The following is a 24,096-nucleotide window of genomic DNA, read 5'->3' as shown; positions in this document are numbered from 1 at the left end:
CAACGTATTGTCTTTGTGTTTCTGGTTATATTATAAAATGTACTTACCTTTAGTTTCTCCATCTGTGAAGTAAGAGTAATAATATCCATATCATTGTTTTGTTTCAAGAATTTCCTGTGGAAAATATAGATGAAGCACTTCGTAATATCTGACATGTATTAATTAATCAAAAGTGGATGTTTTCTTTTCAAATCTCGCGTATAAAATTGATACACTTCCTAAATAGGCTATTTTATAAGAAAATCATTCAGTATGACTTGCTGTGACCATATTACTCAGGGTTGTGATAGTGATTGTTATGATAGATGAAATAAGTAGGTTATAAATAAATAGATGAAATTCATGCACTTTCCGGACCAACCTGACGTTATAGAGGAAAAATGTTAGTGTTGATTCAGCTAGAACTGGCTTAAGATTTTACTTCTAAGATATTAAACCTGTTTGACCAGGAGAAATTTAATTGAACTCTTTTCTTGGTTTCTTTAATTTAATTGGACATAAAAGATAAAGCTATATAAAGGTGAAAGAACTGTTTTGAAGGCAATGTATGTTAAATACTTAAACTAGTGTCTGGGACTTCCTACAGAGCTCAGTTAATGTCAGTATCCTTTCAATATATCCACTCAGTCTTCAGTGGAACTAGTACACAGTCCTACAAATGATGATCCTTGAAATATTTTACTTATCTTTCACATTGGTCTCATCATTGGACTTCATTTATTGCTTTAAGCCCATCTGCCCACCAGAATGTTATTCTGTCTCCCAAACCTGTCTTCATGCCCAATGTGAAGATACTCTCTCCTTTGTCAGGAGCCAGACAAAAGCTTTCCTGACTGCCATTGGAATGGATGAGTCCTCTTCCATACCACCTTGTCTCCACCATAACTTGAATACATTGCAAGTTAGCACTTGTAACACTTTTGTCCCCTTATTCATTTGTGTATATGCTTCTCTCTTTAAGGCTAAATGCACTCCTTGGAGGCCAGGATCACATCTTGTCTAGTTTTGTTTTGTCTGTTTGTTCATCTGTTTTGTTACCAGTTCTTGGCACAGAGTAAACATTCAATTTTTTGTTGAGTGGGTTGAGTGGGTTGAGTGGGGGGGTGGGTGGGTGGATGGATGGATAGATGGATGGATAAGAGAAATAAGCATATTGTTGGATAAATGACCCCAAAAGCTCTTGCTAGAGTACCTAAAAATTAGCTAAATGGAACAGGGAATGCTGCCTCCCATTAGCAGTGGTTATACACAAACTCAATTTTCATGGATACCAAACTCTCAACTGCCAAGATCTCCAGGTGGCAGGTAGCATCCTTTCCTAGCTCGCCCCTGACCAGGTTCTACCTAAGTTCAGACTTTGTTTCCAAGCTGTCCATGAATCCCACAAGGCCATGCCCACTCTTGCTCTATAAAGAGAGGACAGTGAACTTTGCTGGAGGCTTACTGTTAAAATCTAGCACTCCTAGTGCATCCAGCTGCACCTCATCCCCAGGGTGCCTCTCGGGGGATGCTGAGAGAATGGGGGAGTGACTGCATTCACCTGCCAACACTTCTTCCTGAACACGAGTTCCAGGCTGTATCAAGTGATGCTGTTGGTGCTTTCTCCAAGTTCCTTTCCGGACAGAAAGCTGATTTGACAAAAGCATTAAGTCTATTAAGTGATAATTAAAGAATGTAGGGTCTGTGTAATTGAAGAGTTTGTAAATGCAGACAGGTGACCATACCAAAAAGCCTAGGCTCAGAATAAACACGAGATTAGAATAGAAATTTCAGCCCTGGAATTCATAAAACATAAGGTCCTAGAGCTAAGCCCTCAAGGGAATAAAACACACCTGATTATATCTTTATGCACATATATATTTAAAAAAAGATATGAGGCAACTCACAAGTTCACCTATAAGAAGATAGAAAAATATAAGAGAAAATCAAGGGCAGGGAAAGTAAAGATTTCCTGAAAGGTTAGTCTAGGGGAAATGAGAATGAAGTAGGCCACAAGATCAGAGGTGGTTAATGCAAGTGTGTCTCAGATTTGGCCCAAGCTTCACAAGCATTCTCAGTGAAATAATCTGGTCAAAAAAGAGTCTTTGCCCTACACTTATATGTTAGAAATAGCACTGAGAAGAAAAGAAGGCCTCTGTGTCCTCCATGGCTTCCACATAACCAAAAGAAACACTGAGAAGTGATTTTGTGGGGGAGGGAGGAAAGAGAGGAAAAAACTGAACTTACTGAATTATTCTATAGATGTAAACAGGAGAATCTGATGTCCTATCATCTTGAGCTGGATGCTAAATGTCATCTCTGAACCTTTTAATAAGAACACATAACAATATTAATAATGCTATTTAGTGTCTCCTGCAGTCTAACTGCTGTTCGGAATTTTGTCATGTGTTCCTTAATGCTCTGTAGTGGATAAAATGTGCACTTGAGAAAATTGAGAAGTCCAGTGACTTCTATGCCTAGCAAGCAGATGTACATAGATTTGTAAAACTCCCAAGCCTCCTTGCTTACGATCGTATCATACTGCTTCCAGATAGACCAGTCTGAACATCTAAAGATTGATTTGCCGGAAGTCTTCTATTGCAGAGCATGATGTGTTTGGATTTAACCAGAAATTTACAAGGGAGGAGAATCTATTGGCTATGGTAAAGCAAGTGGTCTCCAGAGCCAGCAATCTGACTGTCCCAGACGATAACTCTAACACAGGACTTGAGAGCCACCATCTGTTCAGACTTGTTTGTTTGTTCTAGAATAAGCTGGTGAGAAGATCTCTGCTCATTTTTATCCACTATATATTGTAGCACGGGGGTAATGAGTGTGATTGGGTTGATGCTGGAATTGGGCATTACAACAGACAGAATGTGACAAGCATCGTTATACCAAAATCATTTCATCAGGTTCCCACAGATAGGGAGGAGAGTGGAGCCAAATCCACAGTGGAACCACCAGCGTGAGTTGTGGACACACCTTGCATCTCGTCACAGGGCTCTCTTCCAAAAAGAGATCAAGCTCAGCCTTGTTTTGTTAATGAGATCTGACAGAATTATTGCCTAGGGTGGTATATAAACACTGATTTTACTCTTTTAAAACAATTAAAAAGTCATCAAAAGACTTTAAGCATCAGTTATAATTATATACACTGTAGTACTCTTAGAAATACGATTTACCAGTTGAATTGATCTCAGAACTAAGAAAGGTGAGAATGAAAATACACAGTAATTTCTTAGGATATGATTTTACGGTTTTCAGAATTTGTGTTTCCAAAACAAACTTATCTTTCATTGTTATTACTTTTAAATAAATCCAATAATGGATTTATGTCCTCTCATTCTGTTTTGAGTTAGCCTCAAAAAAATGTTCCAGTGTCACTTATATTTCATCTCTATTACATGTTTTACAGTTACTGGGCTTAATTATTTTCAAAATTATCATTAAGGTTATTATAATATTATTGACTGTGTTCCTTATGCTGTACATTACATCCCCGCGACTTAATTTATTTTGTAAGTGGAAGTTTGTACCTCTTAATCCCTTAGTTTGCCTGCCCCCCTCTGCACCCTGACCTGCCTCTGGTAACTAACGGTTTGTTTCTTACATCTGTGAGTCTGTTTCTGTTTTGCTTATTTGTTTTGTTTTTTAGATTCCACATATAAGTGAAATCATATGGTATTTGTCTTTTCAGGCTTATTTCACTTAGCATAATAACCTCCAGATCCATCCATGTTGTCACAAATGGCAAGATGTCATTCTTTTTTTATGGCTGAGTAATGTTCCATTGTGTACGTATACCACATCTTCTTTATCAGTGCATCCATTCATGGATACTTAGGTTGCTTCCATATGTAGACTATGATAAATAATGCTTCAGTGAACATAGGTATGCATATATCTCTTTGCATTGGTGTTTTTGTTTGCTTTGGATAAATACCCAGAAGTAGAATTTCTGGATTGTATGGTAGTTCTATTTTTATTTTATTTTTTTTTTTTGTAATTGAATGTACCAATTTACATTCCTTCTCAAAATGCAAAGTATAAGAAAGTGGCCCATGTAGCAAAAGTCTTTTGCATGTAGGTATCCCATTTTCCCATCACCATTTATTAAAAATTCTAAAAAATAGATCCCCATTCTTGCCTCCTTTGTCATAGATTAATTGACCGTACATATGTGGATGTATTTCTGGGCTCCCAATGCTGTTCCACTGATCTATGTGTCTGTTTTCACGTGAGTACTATACTGTTTTGATCACTATAGCTTTGTAGTATAGTTTGAAATCAGGAAGTGTGATACCACCAGCTTTGTTCTTCTTTCTCACAATTTCTTTGGCTCTTTGGGGTCTTTTGTGGTTCCATACAAATTTTAGAACTCCTTGTTCTGGTTGTATGAAAAATACCATAGGTATTTTGTTGGCAATTGCATTGAATCTATAGATTGTTTGGGGTGGTATGGACACTATTCAGCAATATTCAACAATACTCTTCCAATTCATGAGCACAGTAATCTCTCTCCTTTTATTTGTGTCATCTTCAATTTCTTTCATCGAAAGTCTTAAAGTTTTTAGAGTACAGGTCTTTCACCTCCTTGGTTAAATTTAGGGGCTTAATTCTTATGTCAGCTTTGAGGGATCTGGGGCAGAGAGAGGTCAGGAAACCTGGTGAGGGTCCCATGGGGAAAAACAGATAAAGATCGCTCTGGTTCCAAAGTCTGCTCTCTCCCCATTCTCCATATTCTTCTGTCCTGTGAATTCATTCACATTTTCTGGAGCAAGTACATACTAGCGTCTTCTTCTGAAATTGTAAGTCTCGTGAGACTTGGGATCAGGAGGCTTCTTCACAAAAGCCAAGTTCTCAGATTTTTACATGGAAACATCCCAGCATTAGGTTTGTGATATCTTACTGCTCACTAAGGATCATCTTTCATTGCAGAAGCCAAAAGTTGGAACCTCAGGCCAGGAAGGTGTCCATTAGAGGCTGATATACTTTTTGTCCTTGACCCCTGCCTTCTTTGATTTGAGTCATTTGCCGGGTATACTATTCAATTTACTTTCTCAGAGCTGTGCAGGTGATTGACACAGAGCCAAGTCTGCTGGGTGTCCTGGAGTGTGTTTGCTGGCTGAGTCCTGTATTACCCTCTTTTTTTCCTATCTCAATTTCCTTTCTCCTCCTTTCTCAAGCTGCTTCCCTTTAGTGAAGCTCTCAGTAAAAAACCCTCTTCTTTGCTCTCTTTGGTTTCATCAAGTTCAAATATTGTATTTGCTAATTATTTCATGTTGTCCCTTTCATCTCCATGCTCCTAAAACAATGTGTACACTTCTAGTCCTGCCCTCACCGTATAGTGTCAGGATGATCTCCTTACCAGTGCTTCCCTTTAACCTGCTTTATCCATTCTCATATCCCCAGCTTGTAGACATTAAAAATATATTTGTCTGTTCTTCGTTAAGAATATGAATTCCTTAAAAACAGAAGTCATATTTACTTATTTTGTACCCTATCTTTTCCTTAGCTGGTACTTGGATATCTTAGATAGTAATTTGGAGTTTATCCCTGAAGTATCTAAAAATCTCTTGACCTGGATGGAATGGAAATTAATCCTGGAGGTAATTAGCCAGGAAGCAAAAGGAAAAAGGAAGATGGTGGAAAGGGGGAGAGAGGAAAAAGAAGGAGAGGAGAGGAATAAAAGAAATAAAAGATTGCAAGAATATTGTCATAATCACAAGAGCTATCAATTATTGGGTTCTTGCTAGGTTATTTGTCACATAGTATACAGGACAGTAGCTCATTCAGTGTTCTCCATCACTGTGTGTGACATAAGTACTATTTTACAGATGTAAAAACTAAGCCTCACATTCAGTAACTGGCCTAAAATGACCCAGCTAGTGGCCAAATTGTGATTGGATAGTTCAATACCACTCTATTCAAGAGTAACTAGTGTGTGCCTACATATGCCCTGCATAATCTGAATATTGCATGATTCTCCCACAGTGGAGGATAAGAATTTAGCCTCCTTAATGCTGATGAGAAGTTGCATTCATAGCCTGATGAGAAGTTGCATTCATACCCTGATAGCATGGGTTTCATACACGAATTTTTTTATCTGGCCTCAGCTCTGTGTTCTCTTTTCTGTTTTCATCCTCTTTGAAAATTTCTATTCAGTTTAAATACTTGCATAAGGAGTCTCAGGCCATTCTGAAACCATACCAAGTATAAAACAAAATAGGATAAATTTGGTTCTGTTTCAGGATAATATGAGGTAGAACAAATAAATGTCGCATGATTTGGCCCCAGGAGGAAGCACTGTATGATGTCATGGGCATAGGTTTCTGAATCAGACGGCACCTGTGAACCAGCTAAAGGCTGGTTTTGCAACTTGCTGTGTGTCTTTGGATAAATTAACTCCCCAGCGTCCCATTTATGAACTTGGTAAGGAGTACAAAAACGGAAAGCACTTAGCACAGTGTTATACATCTAAGAGATGCTCAGTAAGTGACAGTTGCCATTATTTACAATAAATGGAAATATAAAATATAAAACTTCTTTAAATACAAGATATGATTATTTACTCCAGTTAGAAAGAGGCTATGAGTTCCAAGTGGCAGGGAAATTGCTTAACAGAATATAGAGAAGGGAGTTCCCAGCCCCTTGGCAGCAGGACTGGTAGACATCAATGCTGGAAGCTCATCTCACTGAAATGGGGGGGCGGGGGGCGCCTGTGCATCTGCAGCCCATGGATCGTCAGGTACATGGGCCATTACCAAGTGTCCAGGCAGTCAGCCCTCAGGGCCAATGTGTTACTTTGCAAAGCTGAAATTTGAAGAATTTAATTTACTGCGTGCCAGACACTGTTTTAAGGGCTTCAGAAATATCTTAATCCTTATGACAGCGCTAGGAGAGAGGTGATATTATTAGCCCAAATTTATAGCCATTGAAACAGGCACAGAGAGGTTGAGTAACTTGACTAAGATCAGTAAATGGTGGAGTTGGGACTTGAAACCAGGCAGTAGGAACTGTTTTCATTACAATAAATGAATAACATATCATAATAATTTTTATGTCACCTGGATAAGTTATGTTCAGAGGATGAAACACGAAAATTAGAAGAACTTGACTGATGTTTAACTTTGTGTCTTTGGCCACAAACAGACCTTGATTTCCTGATCTATTAAATGGGGATGATAAAAATGAATGACCTGGGATGCCTGGGTGACTCAGTCAGTTAATCGGCTGCCTTCGGCTCAGATCATGATCTCAGGATCCTGGGATGGAGTCCCGCATCCGGCTCCCTGCTCAGCGGGGAGCCTGCTTCTCCCTCTGCCTGCCACTCCCCCTGCCTGTGATCTCTCTCTCTCTCTGTCTCTGCTTGTGATCTCTCTCTCTCTCTCTGACACATGAATAAATAAAATCTCTGAAAAAAAAATGAATAACCTTACAAAGATGTTAGGAAGATAATGTATTCAAAGATGTTTTGTGAATTGTGACATGCTGTACAAAGGGAAGAGTTACTTACTGCTTATAATTTAGGCTTATATTTTTCCAAGATGTTTGCGCACGTGTGTGTGTGTGTGTGCTGCAGATTCAAATCTGCATTGTACAAACTTGTAGCAACATTGTACAAGTTCCTTTTTTTCCTTTTTGAAATGTTTGTTGTTTGCTTACAGTTGGAAAAAATCCTTGTGATGGAAAGTCATATAAAATTCATACCGGACAGACTTGATTGTGATGACTGAAAGAAACCACTTGGGTTTATTATTATGCATTACGTACATCGTCATTAGAAACTTCTTTATTGTTCTGCTGAATATGGCACATTTATGCATTTTATGTTACTGCTGGAATGTGTAGTGTCATGCCTTTTTGTTATAGAATCAGTACCTATTATCAGAGTTATGCAAGCGTTCATTTGAGACTTTTATAAATATTTAGACCATGGAACCAAAACCAAACTCTGCTCAAACTCTGTGTCCAGATTTAGTAAATAGAACTTAATTTTATAAAGATATAGGGAAGCCCCAATTAACTTAATTCTTGCATCTAAATAAAGCACCTGAATTCAATTTAATTATCTTAACCCATTCTAATTAATAGGTTGGTGATCTTTAAGTGAGTTTTAGCTTTGCTGATATAACTGTTCTTTTTTTTTTTTTTTTTTTTTTGGTAACGGTTCTTATTGAAAGATACCCTTGTTCATTTAAACACACTTCCGGTTGCTTTTTGCCAGATAATACTGACTTTTCTCTCTCTTACCTCCCCCTTTGCTCTATTTGAGTGACAGAGCATAATGGATAATTACTTATTTTTGTTAGTTGGTAGTTTTGAGGAAAGCTACATAGTATATCTGCCAACTTGCATGTAGATGGTGGAAAAATTATAACTGCTCCTAATCATCTCTCTGAACCTGTGTCAGCTTCTCTAGGCTGTGGCTCCTAAATAAGGAAATGCCCTTCCAGTACAGAATATATGGAAGGAACACATACTGGTTTCCACATGTTATATTTATGTTTATGTCTCTCTTCAAAACAAATTCTGTTTTGGGGTGGCTGAGTGTCTCAGCTGGTTAAGTGTCTGCCTTCGGCTCAGGTCATGATCTCAGGGTCCTGGGATCGAGCCCCGAATTGGGCTCTCTGCTCAGCGGGGAGTCTGCTTCTCCCTCTTCCTCTGCCCTTGCCACCCCCCCACCCCCACTCATGCTCTCTCTCTCTATCTCAAATAAATAAAATCTTTAAAAAAAAAAAAGAGAACCCAAAGAATATACACAAAGAGGCAACCAGGAATGCCGAGATGAATTTATTAATAGATGCAGAACTAGTCAGTATCCATTGGGTAATAATCAATTGCATATTCACCAAAACCATTTGCATTTCTGTGGATAAAAATAATTTGCATTACTGTCCGTTTTCTACAATTTGCAGAATTGAAAATAACTCCATGAACTGCTCAGAGAACCCAGAATCGTACCCTAGACAGGACACTCGGGAGTCTTCATGCCCTTCGTAAATTCTTTCCCAATTTCTCCTGATACTCTGTTCCTTAAATATGAATCAAGTGCCTGGCCAGGCATTATGTCACAATTAACTACAGAAGAAAAACCTGCCACCATAGAGTTTAAAACCATTTTGAAACAGAGAAACAGAGCGACACAAATAAATATCTAATTACACACTGTGGCAAGTGCTATAAAGGAAAGGTGCAAGGCAACATGAAAAATTATAACAAGAGGAGCAACAAGGGAGGTCTGAGGAAGGATATTGGAGCCATGTTTAGGATTACCCAGAGCTGGCTGTGCAGAGACAGAGAGGGCAACATCCCAGCTTCACAGACTACTTAAATCAATACTATTTGATGGTCCCCCATTTTTAAATTCTCTTCAATTCATCTTTTATCTCCTTTTCTCCCAAGCAGTGAATTGTTGATGTCACCAATATTTCTTTATTCTTAAAATGTCTTCAACTTTCTAATTGTGTAGCTTTTTTGTTGTTGTTGTTAACTTCTGGGTCAACGTTTATTCAAAAAATTTGTGATCATGACCACCCACATGGTAAGAAACACATTGCTCCTTCTGCCCTCCATAGGCAGAAACTAAAATTGTTATTTCACAAAGTAACACCCTTAATACGAGGGATATTCTTCAGCTATTTTCTGTTTTGTTTTTCTTTCCTGTTTTATTTCATTCTAAAGATGCCAGTCTCATGACCTGCTTGATTGATTTCATAAGCCAACTGGGCAGCCATCTAAAATTTGGAAAGTACTGCTCTAAAACCAGAAGTTTTATTTACTTAGTTTTAGTAAGTTGTACAATGTCTTATTAAAAAGCAAGAAATGAAACAGAAACGCCTTCAGAATCCTATCCTGAACTCTGTCCTCTGGTTCAGGGATTGAGAATCTCTTGATCCTTTTTCTGTGAAGGTCCAGCCTGGATTTCCAAACCAAACATTCAAATACACGTCACAGTTCTATGCCCTGAGACCTAATATCTAAACTTAGCTTTAGTTCCCAAGTATTCCATGTTTATTCAAATGCTTGTGCATTTGGACATGCCTTCCCAGTCTCCCGTACCCTCTCTACCTGTTGTTATTCCTCTGGACAACTTCTACTCCATCCTTCGAGTTCCAGCCCAGAAGACTCTCCCAGCAAGACTTGGGGGTCCCTTTCTGCTGCTTGTTCTGCCCTATTATAATAGCTTTGGCCCTCAAGACCACCTTAATTTTGTACCTAAATGTCTGTGGACAAGTTGTCTCCCTGCTCAGAATTTAAGATTCCTGAGAGCAAGAATCAAATCTATCTCCTGCTATCATGGGAGAGTGGGGTGGGATGAAGGCCTCTTGGTCCAACCCTCACATGATCAAACAGCTTCAAAAGATACCATCCTCAACTAGGAAGGTCTATATACAGCCTCAGAAATACACTAAGAGAACTAAAAGATGCTCGTTTGTATCTGTAGATCTTTGTTTTTTTACTAGGTCATATGGCCTATAGTGTGCTATAAATTAACTTTTTTCATATATTCCATCATTATCTACAAATAGCACAGTCGTATTGTATTGTTTTCACACTTTTCATTTCTAAAATGTAAAGACTTAAAATGTACCACAGTTTTGGCATTATTCTTTTCTTGTTTCTTCATTTTTGAAAATAGATGTGGGAGCTTAAAAATAGAAGTGGGCTGTACCACTATTCACCTCTTAATGGGGTAACCGTGGATATTGTTGAGCAAATGAATGAATGATACATAGGTCACATCAGAATGATACATAGATCACATCAGTCTGATATTGGGCAGGAAAAGTAGGGCTTGGGGCAAGAATTTAAAAATTGCCAATAATAATTTTCACCCTTCTGTGTTGGCATTTCTATGTGTTGAGGCCATGATTCAACCTCCTGGACCAAGGTTTCTTGTATGACATGGCTAACTTCCAACTGTGCCTATGATTTTAAAATGAGCATAGATCATGTTTGGCAATTGTATTTATGACTAGCTCATGTTAACCAACCAAAAAAAAAAAAAAACCTTCATATAAGTAATATTTTACTCATCGGTTTTGTCAAATAACAGATTCATCCTGCTCGTCTTGACGAAGAATGGATTGATCAGGCTGAAGTGTAATTTAAAAAAGTTGTTACTCCTGGTGATGGGTATTGAGGAGGGCACGTTCTGCATGGAGCACTGGGTGTTATGAACAAACAATGAATCATGGAACACTGCACCAAAAACTAATGATGTAATATATGGTGATTAACATAACAATAAAAAATAAATTAAAAAATAAAATTAAAAAAAAAAAGTTGTTACTCTAATCGCTTAGTACAGTCTTTGTAATTTCATATACAAGAGAAAATACATATGCAAATTGATGTTAGTCTTTTTAAAAAATGTGTATAGATCAAAAGTCCCAGAGGCTACTAAATTATACAGTTTCTATAATAGGTAGTTAGAGTTTGAATTGTCTCCCATCTGAAGGCAAGACAACCTCTGGCTGTGGAGCGAGTTTCAGCTTTGTCATATAGATGATGCCCCCTCAGCCAGGCAATGAATGCTGAGACCAAGTGAGACATGCTTCAAGACATTCCCCCTACCACCCCCCCAAAATTTTTTTTTTCACATTAGTCATAAAGCTAAAATGATTTAGGACAGAATGACATCTGAAAGTCATACTTTAATATTGCCTTTTTTATAAAATTTGTAGCTGATAGTCCTAAATGCACATCCCTGACCTTAGAGATATTATTATAATGGAATCTTGTATATTTATGCTAACGGTAGCTCAAAACATCAACTCGGCCTGACTTTAAATAATGCAGTATGTGACCATTTGCAATGTTTTTATAGGTGACTGTTTGATATTTTGGCAGAAACTCTCACACACACACTCACCACACCAAAAATTCGTTAATTTGCATGAATTGAACAAAAGAAACTGTTAACTACAAGCTTGGTTCTTGCCCCAAAGCTATCATTGGAATCTACTTAATATCTTTTCCACCTGGTTAGATGGATCAACTATGAGACTGCCTGCGCCAGCCAGGTTTCTTCTCTCTCCTTCTGACTTCAGACAAAACACATTTACAGATTCATGATCTTGTTTCGCTGGAGCCATGATGGTAAGGGACATTTTCAGGGACTGAATTCGAGTGGATGTCTGTCAGAACACTGGGTGTTGCTGGCTGGAAGTCTTTAAGTCGCAAACTGCTAGCGCCCTCTAGTGTTACTTTCCCCGGGCACTCAGCCCGCACTGAGCTTCTGCTCTAAGATGCTTGCAGAAAAGGAGACAGGATGGAACTCTTGGGTCCGACGATTTGATAATAAAACATATGGGTGTCTTTTTATGTTCTGCTACTCCATATCCGTAACTAGAAAATGAGGGTATTCAGTGTCCACTTTTTTGGGGATTCTAACAAGCAAAACACAGTCTTCACTCTCTCTGCTGGAACTTAGAGATTCTTAAGACAGCACTTATGACAACACCAAGGTTAGAGGAGGTTGTACCCAAAAGAGGTAAAAGACAGACTCTGGGTCCAAAGAAATTTAATTGTAATTTTAAAAATTTCATTTATTTAATATATTGAGATAATGTTTTAAAACACATAGTTAGCTCTTAGTGATCTATAGGCTAAATTCTCATTGTCAAATCATCACCCCATATTTTCCTTTTTTCTCTAACAACCATATTTCTCTACTATGTTCATCTATCAACCGAGAATCATACTGATGAAATAGATTTAAATTTCTCCTTTTTTTAAACGAAAAATCACATTATGTGTAGTTATACTACATGTTTTCATAAAAGATATTCAAAAATCAAGTGTGATTTATTTCAGGTATCTTATTGGAAATCACTTAAGGTATTTGTTATTAGGGGATGTAGCTTCTAATGTGCTCATAGCAATAACATCCTTTTGAACAATTCAAACATTATGTTTTTTGGATCTGTTCAAATGTGGAACATCTTGATGGAACAGAATTTTGGTGATACCAGAGTTCACCTCATAGCCAATTTTGGACACCTGATGGCTGGAAATGCCAACTCAGTGTTATTAAAATATTTAGATTAATTAAAAAATACATTAGAACAGTTATGTGACATCACAAAAGATCCATAAATGAAGTGAGTCATGGTCTTTGGCAGAAATGTATTTTGAATTTGTGCTATCCATGGCCATTTGGTGTGAACTGTTGCTGGCTATTAATGATGTTCACAAAACTTTTCTTTCATAAAAAAACCCCAGAAATATCAAAGTTTGTTTATTTTATTTGAAAGGACTTAAAATTATTTTAAAACATTTCAGAGAAAACAGTTTTACTAAATAAGAAGAAACTTAGAAGCAACACAAGAAAAGTGATGTTCCATGAAAAATGTCGTGAACATTGTAAAGAGGAAGATTTATATATATCTAACCCTGAAAGTAATTTCTAGAGACATTATTTCCTGGCTACCATGGATCAAGGAGTAGTCTGGACTGAAAGATTTTAACAAATTGAACAACATACTCCTGGTTTTGGTTTTCTATATAATAACTCTGCATTTGAAAAATTTGGAAGAAGAAAACCTAAATGCTTTATAGGTAGAGATATTGCTTCAAGGGATAGTGAAAGTTAAATATGAGATGGTGGCTTGAATAATGAGCTCAAAATACTGTTTCTGTTTTCTATAGAGATAAAAAATTATATGACACTGTTAAAGTAATTAAACATCAAGCATTTGAACATTAAAGTAATATATAAAACTAAGGAGCCATTTTAAATTTGTTTTTCTTTAAGAATTTTATTGACAGTTTGAGTGGTTATTACCTCAACAAAAAGAAGTTTATCTAAATTAAAATTAATGACAAATTATAAGAACTATAAGAGATATCTAATTCAGCATTGTTGTCAATATAAGAAAATCTATGTGAAAATCTCAACTATAATAACCATTATTTTACAAAATGAAGGCGAGGAAAATTAAATGTTATGGAATAGACATAATATCTATGAAATATGTGTTTATTTTATGACTCATCTAAACATTGCTATTCTATCAACAGAACCCTGAGACATACACAGTAATAATTAACATTAACCATCTTTGATGTCTCACTATCATTCATGAAAAACCCATAGCTTTACCCTTTTTCAATTTTACTGTCATGGAGGTTTATTCATCAAGGTGGGGAGGGTAGAACATTTTATTTAATGGTTATTAGCTTGATTTATAACCTTTTAAGTAGATTCGTTGTATGAGAAGTCCCCATGTGTTTCCCTTGCTCCTGCTCTTGCAAGGTGCTAGGGCTGACCTGCAGAGGGAGCTTCTGGGCAGGACCCCAAGGCAGGGGCACCAGCACCTGCTGTCCCTACTGAGAATTCGGATTTGTCCGAATCAGTCAGGTCAGCTGCTGCAAGAGTGAGATGCAGGTCAGTTTTGTCAATTCACTGGATGTTCAGGGTTGTGAATCCTCTTATTCCTGAGAGAGTCATTCATGAGAACAGAGTTAGGATCTCAAACCTTCATAGATACTGGGTAAGATTCTGTGGTAAAGTCCTGTGATAGCTCCTCTTGTAATAAGACTACTTCTGGAAAGACATCCTAATTTATTTTTAAGTAAATTTTTTCCACGCATTTCATTGATTACTTGAACCAAGGTATGTCTCTTTTTAATAAAAGGATCCTCAATACAACTGCATCAAAAAAAAAATGTATGTATGTACTCCACTGGTGCTAAGTGAAAAAAATGAGATCCAACTTTTGTCGTTCCTTTTCAGGACTCCTTACACACCCTCAGGTGTGTCCTGATTTGACTTTAATCTGAGGTTGAAGCAGAACATGAGGTGTAGTCGTATTTCATTTTAAGCAATTTGCAGGTATGACTGGAAGTAGAAATTCTGCCAGGTTATAGCTGTTGATTGGATGGCTTTCATCAAGACTAATTCTTTTACACTTGCATTGGATGCCTCCAAAAGAAACACATGTAAGAGTATTAACAAGAGAAGAATTTAGGCATGAGGTATGAAGGGAGCAAACACTACACCGTTAGGAGGTTGGCGGCAACATCAAGCTCACTCTGACAGGTAAGCCCCTAAGTCAAGAGAGTGAAGGCGGAACAAGCCAGTACTTCCCCAGACTGATTTGGGCATGTGGCAGTAACACATTACTTATGCCCTCAGGTGGTAATCCTTCCTGCCCTCCTTTTATTTATTTTTTTAAGAAGACAAACATTTCATAATTCTCTTGCTTTCTCCTTTAGTCTTTTATCACTCTCTTCTACCCCTCCCTCTTGGTGAATGATGAATCCAGATATTAACATTTTTGTCTTTGTTAATTTCATTTTTTTATCATTGAAATTTTAGATTATGTAGTGTGGCATGGGAGTTAAGAGCAAGGATGCTGGGACCACGATGGCTTTGTTCATACTTGGCTTTATCCCCTATTAGCTGGGTTGGTGGCCTAAATTTTTCTTGGACTCCACTTTCTCATCTCTAAAATGGGAGTACTGGGACACCTGGGTGGCTCAGTCAGTTAAGCGTCTGCCTTTGGCTCAGGTCATGATCCCAGGGTCCTCGGTTCAAGTCCCATGTCGGGCTCCTTGCTCAGCTGGGAGCCTTCTTCTCCCTCTCCCTCTGCCTGCCACTCCCCCTACTTGTGATCTCTCTCTCTCTCTGACAAATAAATAAAATCTTTAAAATAAATAAAATAAATGGGAGTACTATTTGTAGCACTTGGTTATATAAATATTTTTAATTTTGAAGCATTCAATTTGTCAGTCTTTTCTATTCTGATTTGTGCTTTTATGTCTTACTTAAAAAAATCCTTTTCTTTTCTTTCTTTCTTTAGTTCATAAACAGATAGTCCAAAAATTTTCTTCTAACACTTTAAAGTAGTGGTTTTACATTAGATGTTTGATTAATCTGGAATTTATTTAATGAATAATTTGATATAAAGATCTAATTTTCTCTTTTTCTAATATGGATTACCAATTTTTCTATCTTCTTGGCCATATTGATTTATAATGCTGTATCTGTCAAAAACCAGTCCCATATATATTCTCCATTTAGTTTCATTATTCTGTTGGTTTCTATTTGTGTCAATATTACATTTCTCTAATTTGCTATAGGTTTATTGAATCCTGTTATCTTGTCATTTCTCAAACTTGTCTCATCTCTTCACTGTTCAATATGGGTTAGATTTGGCTTTTTAAAAAACCCTGCTGAAATTAGTATGGCATGGGCTTTATAGATGAAGATATGGATAATTTATATCTTCATGATATTTTATCCTCCTATCTATTAACTTAGCATATATATCCTGCTAGTTAAAATAATGTTATATCTTTTATTAAAGTTTCTTAATTTTTCCCATAATGATTTTGAATACCTTGTTAGTTTTATGCCAAGGTTCTTTGTAACTTGTAATATTATTATAAAAATGTTTTTAAAATTTTATTGTTTGCTGGTAAATAGGACCACAATTGATTTTATGGCTATACCGACTTTATATTTAGCAATCCTGTTAAACTCTGTTAGTTTTTTGTTTCTATATATTGCTTAGATTTTCTATAGGGATAAGCATGATGACTGAAAATAAGGACAGTTTTGTATCTTCCTTTTCAGTCTTTCATTTTGTAGTTCATTTTCATTTCATTGGTTAGGGCCACTAGCCATATTGGCCTCCTTTATTACTTTAATGGGAATGCTTTTAACATTTTCCCATTAAGTAGTTGTTTTCTGAGCATTTATTAGGTTAAAATGTTTCATATCACTATTTGTCAAGATGAAATCTTCTATAACTTTACTAATATTTCATCTGCTTAATCAATCAGTTTTTGGTTAAGGTCTGATAATATTTTCCCTTATGATGATGGATTTATTGATTTCTTTTTCTAAGACTCTTTTCCTCTATATTCAGAATTTGCTTTGTGGTTTTTTTGTTTGTTTTAGGTGTAAATTCAGAATTTTTTATCTTCATGATGTTCAGAGGTTCAGAATTTTTTATCTTCATGATAGACTGTTCTTTTTACTACTAAGTAGTGACTCTCATTATCCTGATAGTTGTTTTCCTTAAACTCTATACTGTTTGATATTTATATAGCTACACCAGCTTTTCAGTTTTCAGTTAATAAGATATAATTTTCAATACTCTACTTTCACCATTTAGTGGCCCTATGTGTCCTCATTTCTAGACACCATGTTGGATTATTTTACTGTTGTTTTTAAATCAAATAGGAGAATCTTCTATTTTAAGCGGTGAAATTAGTTAGGTTACATTTGTGAATACTAACATTTTGATTTATTTTTTCCATCTTATTTTGTACTTCCTATTTTTTATGCATTTTCTTTCTTATCTGTTATTGTGTTGATCAACTTTTCCTTATCCATCTTTGCCTGCTAATTGTTTTTCAGCAGTATGTTCTACTTCAGGCTTTCAGTAGTTTCTCTTTCATTTTAGGCATGTATACCTCTTCAAAGAAAATCTAATTTAATAAATACCATGCCCTCTTCTTAAAAAGCCTTAGAGTGCCTTAGTTTTAGCCTCATCACTGTTTAGTTTTTTTAGTTGTACTTTGTTTTTAAACTTCCCAAATTGGACACAACTATTGCTGTTGCTGTACACAACGATGTGAACAGCTGTAAATTTAATCTGTTGAAGATTTTGTGTGTTTCTTCAATATGAGGATTCTATAATTTTTCAATTCTGGGGGAAATCTCAGCCATTATGTGTTCAAATATTGTCTTCTTCATTCTATTCTCTTATTCTAGGGTTCCTACTAGATGTGTGTTCATATGTCTTATTTATCTTTCACATATTTTAACCTAATTTGCATATTTTCCTTATTTTATTTCACTATACTACAGTAAGCTGAATGCTTTGTGCATTTGCTTTTGGGTTCATATTTTTTTTTAAAGATTTTATTTATTTATTTGATAGAGAGAGACACAGCGAGAGAGGGAACACAAGCAGGAGGAGTGAGAGATGGAGAAGTAGGCTTCCCACAGAGCCAGAAGCCCAATGTGGGGCTCGATCCCAGGACGCTGGATCATGACCTGACCTGAAAGCAGACACTTAACAACTGAGCCACCCAGGCGCCCCAGGTTTATCTTTTTTTTTAAAAAAAGATTTTATTTATTTATTTGACAGAGAGAGAGACAGCAAGAGAGGGAACATAAGTAGGGTGAGTGGGAGAGGGAGAAGCAGGCTTCCCGCCAAGCAGGGAGCCCGATGCGGGGCTCAATCCCACGACCCTGGGATCATGACCTGAGCCGAAGGCAGACACTTAACAACTGAGCCACCCAGGTGCCCCTAGGTTTATCTTTTTTAATATCAGAGCTGTCTATAGATTTCTCTTTAATAATTTTTGTTACATCCTACATGTTTTGATATGCGATTTTTTAAAAAATTGTATTTATTTATTTGAGAGAGAGCATGCCCAAGTGGGGGTGGGTGGCAGAGGGAGAGAGAAAAGCAGACTCCCCTCTGGGCAGGGAACCTAACATGTGGCTTGACCCCAGGACCCTGAGATCATGATCTGAGCCGAAGGCAGATGCTTAATGGACTGAGCCACCCAGGTGCCCCGATATGTGATTTTTTTTTATTATCATTTGAGTCTAAGTATTCCCTAGTTTTCATTACTTCTTATTTAGAAGTTTATAAATTTCCAGATATATTTATCTTTTCATTAGTGTTCTAGTACAAGGTCAGTTATGTCTGTTATCTAGTTGTTGGTGCAGTGTTCTATATATGTCCTTTACATTAATATTATTTTATAATTGGTATTGTTTCTATATTTATACCCTTGTTTTGTCTATCAATTTGTTCATTCAGGGTAGAATCTCCTACTATGATGAAAAATTTTAATTTCCTTTTTCAAATTTTGTTCAGTGTTTTCTTTTTATATTTTGGGCCATATTATTAAATGCATACAAGTTTAAAATTGTATCTTAAGACTTGTCTAAGTATTCTCTACCCTCTTTACCACTAGTAATAATTTTACCTTGAAGTCTACTTTATTTCCCATTAAAATAGCTATCTATGATTTCTTTTAAGTAGTATTTTCCTGTTAAACTTTTACATCCTTTAACTTTCAACATTTTGTTTCCTTATGTGTTATAGGATATACACATATATAGTGTATGTTTAATTTTGGTTTTGCTTTTTTATTTTATCTAGTCTGATCAACTTTTTTAGCTATTAGTCTATATTAATGTTATTATTATTGTCATTTTCATTCATTTATAATTTCTCTTTTCCTATTTATATTATCTTTTTCTCATGCTTTATCTTCTTATTTGCTTCATTCTGTGTCTTCCTTCAAGATTTTTTATTTTTAACTAATCTTTACACCCAACACGGGCCTCAAACTCACAATCCTGAGATGAAGAGTTGCACTCTCCACCAACTGAGCCAGCCAGGTGCCCCAAACTGTAGCTTCCTTCAACAGTTTGGAACTTAAAGTTTCTCTTCATTTTGTAGTTATCTTGAAAATTGTAACATGCATATTTCAGTTCCCAGTGTTGAGAGTTACTAAATATCTTTAATCACCTCACAAACAAGGCCATTGGAAATGAATTACCCCCAAGCATCCTCTTAGAATTTGTTTTCTGTTTTTGTCTAGAATCTCAGTCCTAGTCTATCTTGATTTTATTTTTACTCCATGAATTAATTATTATTGGCATTGTATACTGCAGTCAGTGTTTGTTTCAGCATGCATGTACCGTTTTTTCTCCCTCTTTCTTCCTTCATCTCACACCTTAATTCTGGAATCATTTTCATTTTCCATGAACTAGTTTAGAATTTCATGTATTGAGTAGGTACAGGAAATAAATACTTTCCATATGAGTTTGCCTGCAAAGTTTTATGATACACCCCAATTCTTAAAAAGTAGTTTTCCTTGATAGAGAGTTGTGGGTTAACTATTATTTTCTCCTTGTACTCTCCAAAATATACTACAATGTATAATCTCCCATTGTGGCTATTGAGAATACAGCTGCCATTTTAACTGACCTCTTTTCTTTCCACTTTTGTTTTCTCTTTGTCATTGTTGCTTTGTAGTCCCTCTGTGATGTATCTAGGTATAGATTTCATTTTTATTCATTCTTTGTGAAGTTTTTTTTGTACTTTCTGTATTTGAGGATCATTGTCTTTCATCAGTTCTGGAAAATTTCCAGCCAATATATCTTCAAAACTTACCTCTTCCCCAGTATCTCTGTGATATCCTTTAAGAACTGTGAGTATATAGGTCAGAACTTTTCACTTTATTCTCCATGTTTCTTTACCATGTTTTTCTTTCTTTTTGCAGCATTTGATTTAATATACATTTATCTCTATTTCAGTTCATTAATTCTGCTCTTTAATCTATAGTCGGAGTTGTAACTTTAAATAGTTATTCATTTTATCTCTAGAAGTTCTATTTGGTTATTTTTCGAATATGCTTGTTCAATTCTGAAAATGTCTTGTTACTTAATACCTCCAAGAATTTTAGTTTATTCTTTTGAATATGTTAAACATGCCTATTATATTTTGTACCTGAAAATTCTAATATATGCAGCGCATCTAGCTCTGATTCTATATATGTGGCTTCTGCTGACTCTCATCCATGGTAGCTTATTTCCTCATGGGTTCAGTGATTTTTTTTTTTCCCATTTTGAGTTAATTTTCTTTTAAAATTTTCTATGGTAAAATTTTGAAGCCTAGGTTTAAAGTGTGTTCCTCCACAGTGGTTTTATGTTATGAGCATTACTAACCCAGGATTTTTTGGGGTTAATTTTTTAACCACATAGATTCTTATTAATCCAGCTTCCAAACCAATATGAGTAAAAACTATGGCCTCCTTTTTCTTTTTCCCACTCTTCCAGAGCCAGGGCTGAGTTTTGAACATATCCCACACCCTCCTTAGAAGTCAGAGTTTTTTCCTGGTTCATTTGTTGAGCAAGTAGCCATTTGGGGACCCTGGACTTATGTGAGATTCTCCAGTTCTCCAGTTTATTTTCCTGGGCCTGCAGTTTGGCCTTCTGTTACCAGAATGAATAGCTCAAGTAAACAACAACAACAACAACAACACATACACACAGAATCTCAGGCTACTAACAGATACCTACATAGTAAATACCAGCTTCAAAACTCACTTATTCCTCTTTCTCCCCCCTTTTTTATTATGTTATGTTAATCACCATACATTACATCATGAGTTTTTGAGGTAGTGTCCATGATTCATTGTTTGTGTATAACACCCAGTGCTCCATGCAGTATGTACCCTCTTTAATACCCATCACCAGGCTAACCCATCCCCCCACCCCCCTCCCCTCTAGAACCCTCAGTTTGTTTCTCAGAGTCCATAGTGTCTCATGGTTCGTCTCCCCCTCCGACTTACTCCCCTTCATTCTTCCCCTCCTGCTATCTTCTTCTTTTTCTTTTTCTTAACATATGTTGCATTATTTGTTTCGGAAGTACAGATCTGTGATTCAACAGTCTTGCACAATTCACAGCGCTCACCATAGCACATACCCTCCCCAATGTCTATCACCCAGTCACCCCATCCTTCCCACCCCCACCACACCAGCAACCCTCAGTTTGTTTCCTGAGATTAAGAATTCCTCATTATCAGTGAGGTCATATGATACATGTCGTTCTCTGATTGACTTATTTCACTCAGCATAATACCCTCCAGTTCCATCCACATCATTGCAAATGGTGAGATTTCATTCCTTTTGATGGCTGCATAATATTCCAGTGTGTGTGTGTGTGTGTGTGTGTGTGTGTGTGTGTGTGTGTGTGTGTGTGTGTGTATACCACCTCTTTTTTATCCATTCATCTGTTGATGGGCATCTTGGCTCTTTCCATAGTTTGGCTATTGTGGACATTGTTGCTATAAACATCGGGGTGCATGTACCCCTTAGATCACTACATTTGTATCTTTGGGGTAAATACCCAGTAGTGCAATTGCTGGATCGTATGGTAGCTCTATTTTCAACTTTTTGAGGAACCTCCATACTGTTTTCCAGATTGGCTGCACCAGCTTGCATTCCCACCAACAGTGTAGGAGGGTTCCCCTTTCTCCACATCCCCGCCAACATCTGTTGTTTCCTGACTTGGTAATTTTAGCCATTCTGACTGGTGTGAGGTGGTATCTCATGGGGGTTTGACTTGGATTTCCCTGATGCCGAGTGATGTTGAGCACTTTTTCATGTGTCTGTTGACCATTTGGATGTCTTCTTTGGAAAAATGTCTGTTCATGTCTTCTGCCCATTTCTTGATTGGATCATTTGTTCTTTGGGTGTTGAGTTTGATAGTTCTTTATAGATTTCGGATACTAGCCCTTTATCTGATATGTCATTTGCAAATATCTTCTCCCATTCTGTCGGTTGTCTTTTCGTTTTGTGGACTGTTTCTTTTGCTGTGCAAAAGCTTTTTATCTTGATGAAGTCCCAATAGTTCATTTTTGCCCTTGCTTCCCTTGCCTTTGGCGATGTTTCTAGGAAGAAGTTGCTGTGGCTGAGGTCAAAGAGGTTGCTGCCTGTGTTCTCCTTTAGGATCTGGATGGACTCCTGTCTCACATTTAGATCTTTCAACCATTTGGAGTCTATTTTTGTGTGTGGTTGTAAGGAAATGGTCCAGTTTCATTCTTCTGCATGTGGCTGTCCAATTTTCCCAACACCATCTGTTGAACGGATTGTCTTTCTTCCTTTGGATATTCTCTCCTGCTCTGTTGAAGATTAGTTAACCATAGAGTTGAGGGTCCATTGCTGGGCTCTCTATTCCGTTCCATTGATGTATGTGTCTATTTTTGTGACAGTACCATACTGTCTTGATGATTACAGCTTTGTAATAGAGCTTGAAGTCTGGAATTGTGATGCCACCAGCTTTGCTTTTCTTTTTCAACATTGCTCTGGCTATTTGGGGTCTTTTCTGGTTCCATACAAATTTTAGGATTATTCCATTTCTTTTCTTACAGAACTGTGCTTGGGGAAACTCCATTGTTGAGTGCCACTGAGGGCATATTTTGCTAAACTGCTGCTCCAGGTATTTTGTTTGGAAAATCTATCACAGGAGGGCACAGCTGTTTATTGGATGAGCAGAAAAGAAAAATATGCTTTTGGCAACCAGAAAGTTTTAAGGTCTTTCAAGTTGTATAAAATGGAACCTGCAGAAACATTTAAGTGTTCTCAGGATGCAAAGTTGGAGCTGAAATGTGATATCAAACCAGTTGCAAAAAGTGTACAGCAGCCATCTCTTGAGGTCAAACCTGGTACCAAATATGCAAGAAAGCTTCAGGACACATAGCTTGTTGGCCTTGTCCCATATCGTCGCATAATCTGATCATGTGTGAATTTCACAAAAGATTCATATTCTGCTAGTTTGGTACTGAGGATTTGCTCATACTCTTCCTGAATTTATCTGCATAGTCTTTTAAGAGATGCTCACATATTATTCCATCTTCTCGGAGGGTAAAGGTGGGCTGGTCCTTCTTCATCCAGGAGGAACCTGGAGAAGTAGGTGCTGTGAGTGCTGAGGAATGAGGCTGACTTTCCGAAGTACAAGCTTCATTCTGATTAAGAACAACTTCTAAATGTCTCCACCTTTGATGACGACTATATTCTTGTTTTATGTTCTGAAAAATTTGTTCCAGTGTTGGGAGGCGCTGCTTGCTGCCAGGTGGGGTGGACTGCTGCAGAGTGGGCGGGTGAGTTCTGCGACTGGAGAAGTGGTGGAGGCTTGGAGTCCCAGGGACCTGAGGCCCAGAGTGGGGCAGGGCAGAGGGGCACAGCACCGCCGCTTCTGGGAACCAGGGCTCAGCAGCGCTGCCTCGAAATCCACGGGCTGCTTCAACGTTACCCTGCACACCATGCCGCTGAGGGGCCAGGGACCAGGAGCAGACATGGAGGTAACTGCGGCCCAACCTCTGGCTCTTCAGCGGAGCTCTCAAGTCTAGCCCTCACTTATTCCTCTTAATTGTGCTTTCTGAAGTATTTGGTTTCTGGGAAATTCTCTTTTATCTAGGCCAGTCAGCCAAACAATGAAAAAAAATTTTTTCACTTGTATTTGTCTAGTATTTTCAGGTTTGCTGTAGTAGGACGATTTCTCTGAGCATCATGTCCACCAAATTATTGGGAAGGGAAACCTCTACTCTCATAAATAGAATTGC

General features: G+C 37.2%; 1 pseudogene; it reads right to left on the bottom strand.

Moving 5' to 3' along the window:
- Positions 1-23,221: 23,221 nt before the first annotated feature.
- Positions 23,222-23,798, bottom strand: LOC113934848 (annotated as a pseudogene).
- Between the last annotated feature and the right edge of the window lie 298 nt (positions 23,799-24,096).

This window comes from Zalophus californianus, chromosome 13 (assembly GCF_009762305.2).
Source record: "Zalophus californianus isolate mZalCal1 chromosome 13, mZalCal1.pri.v2, whole genome shotgun sequence".
Lineage (NCBI taxonomy): Eukaryota > Metazoa > Chordata > Mammalia > Carnivora > Otariidae > Zalophus > Zalophus californianus.
The sequence above is the reverse complement of the archived record's forward strand: the minus strand, read 5'-3'. Positions and strand labels throughout refer to the sequence as shown.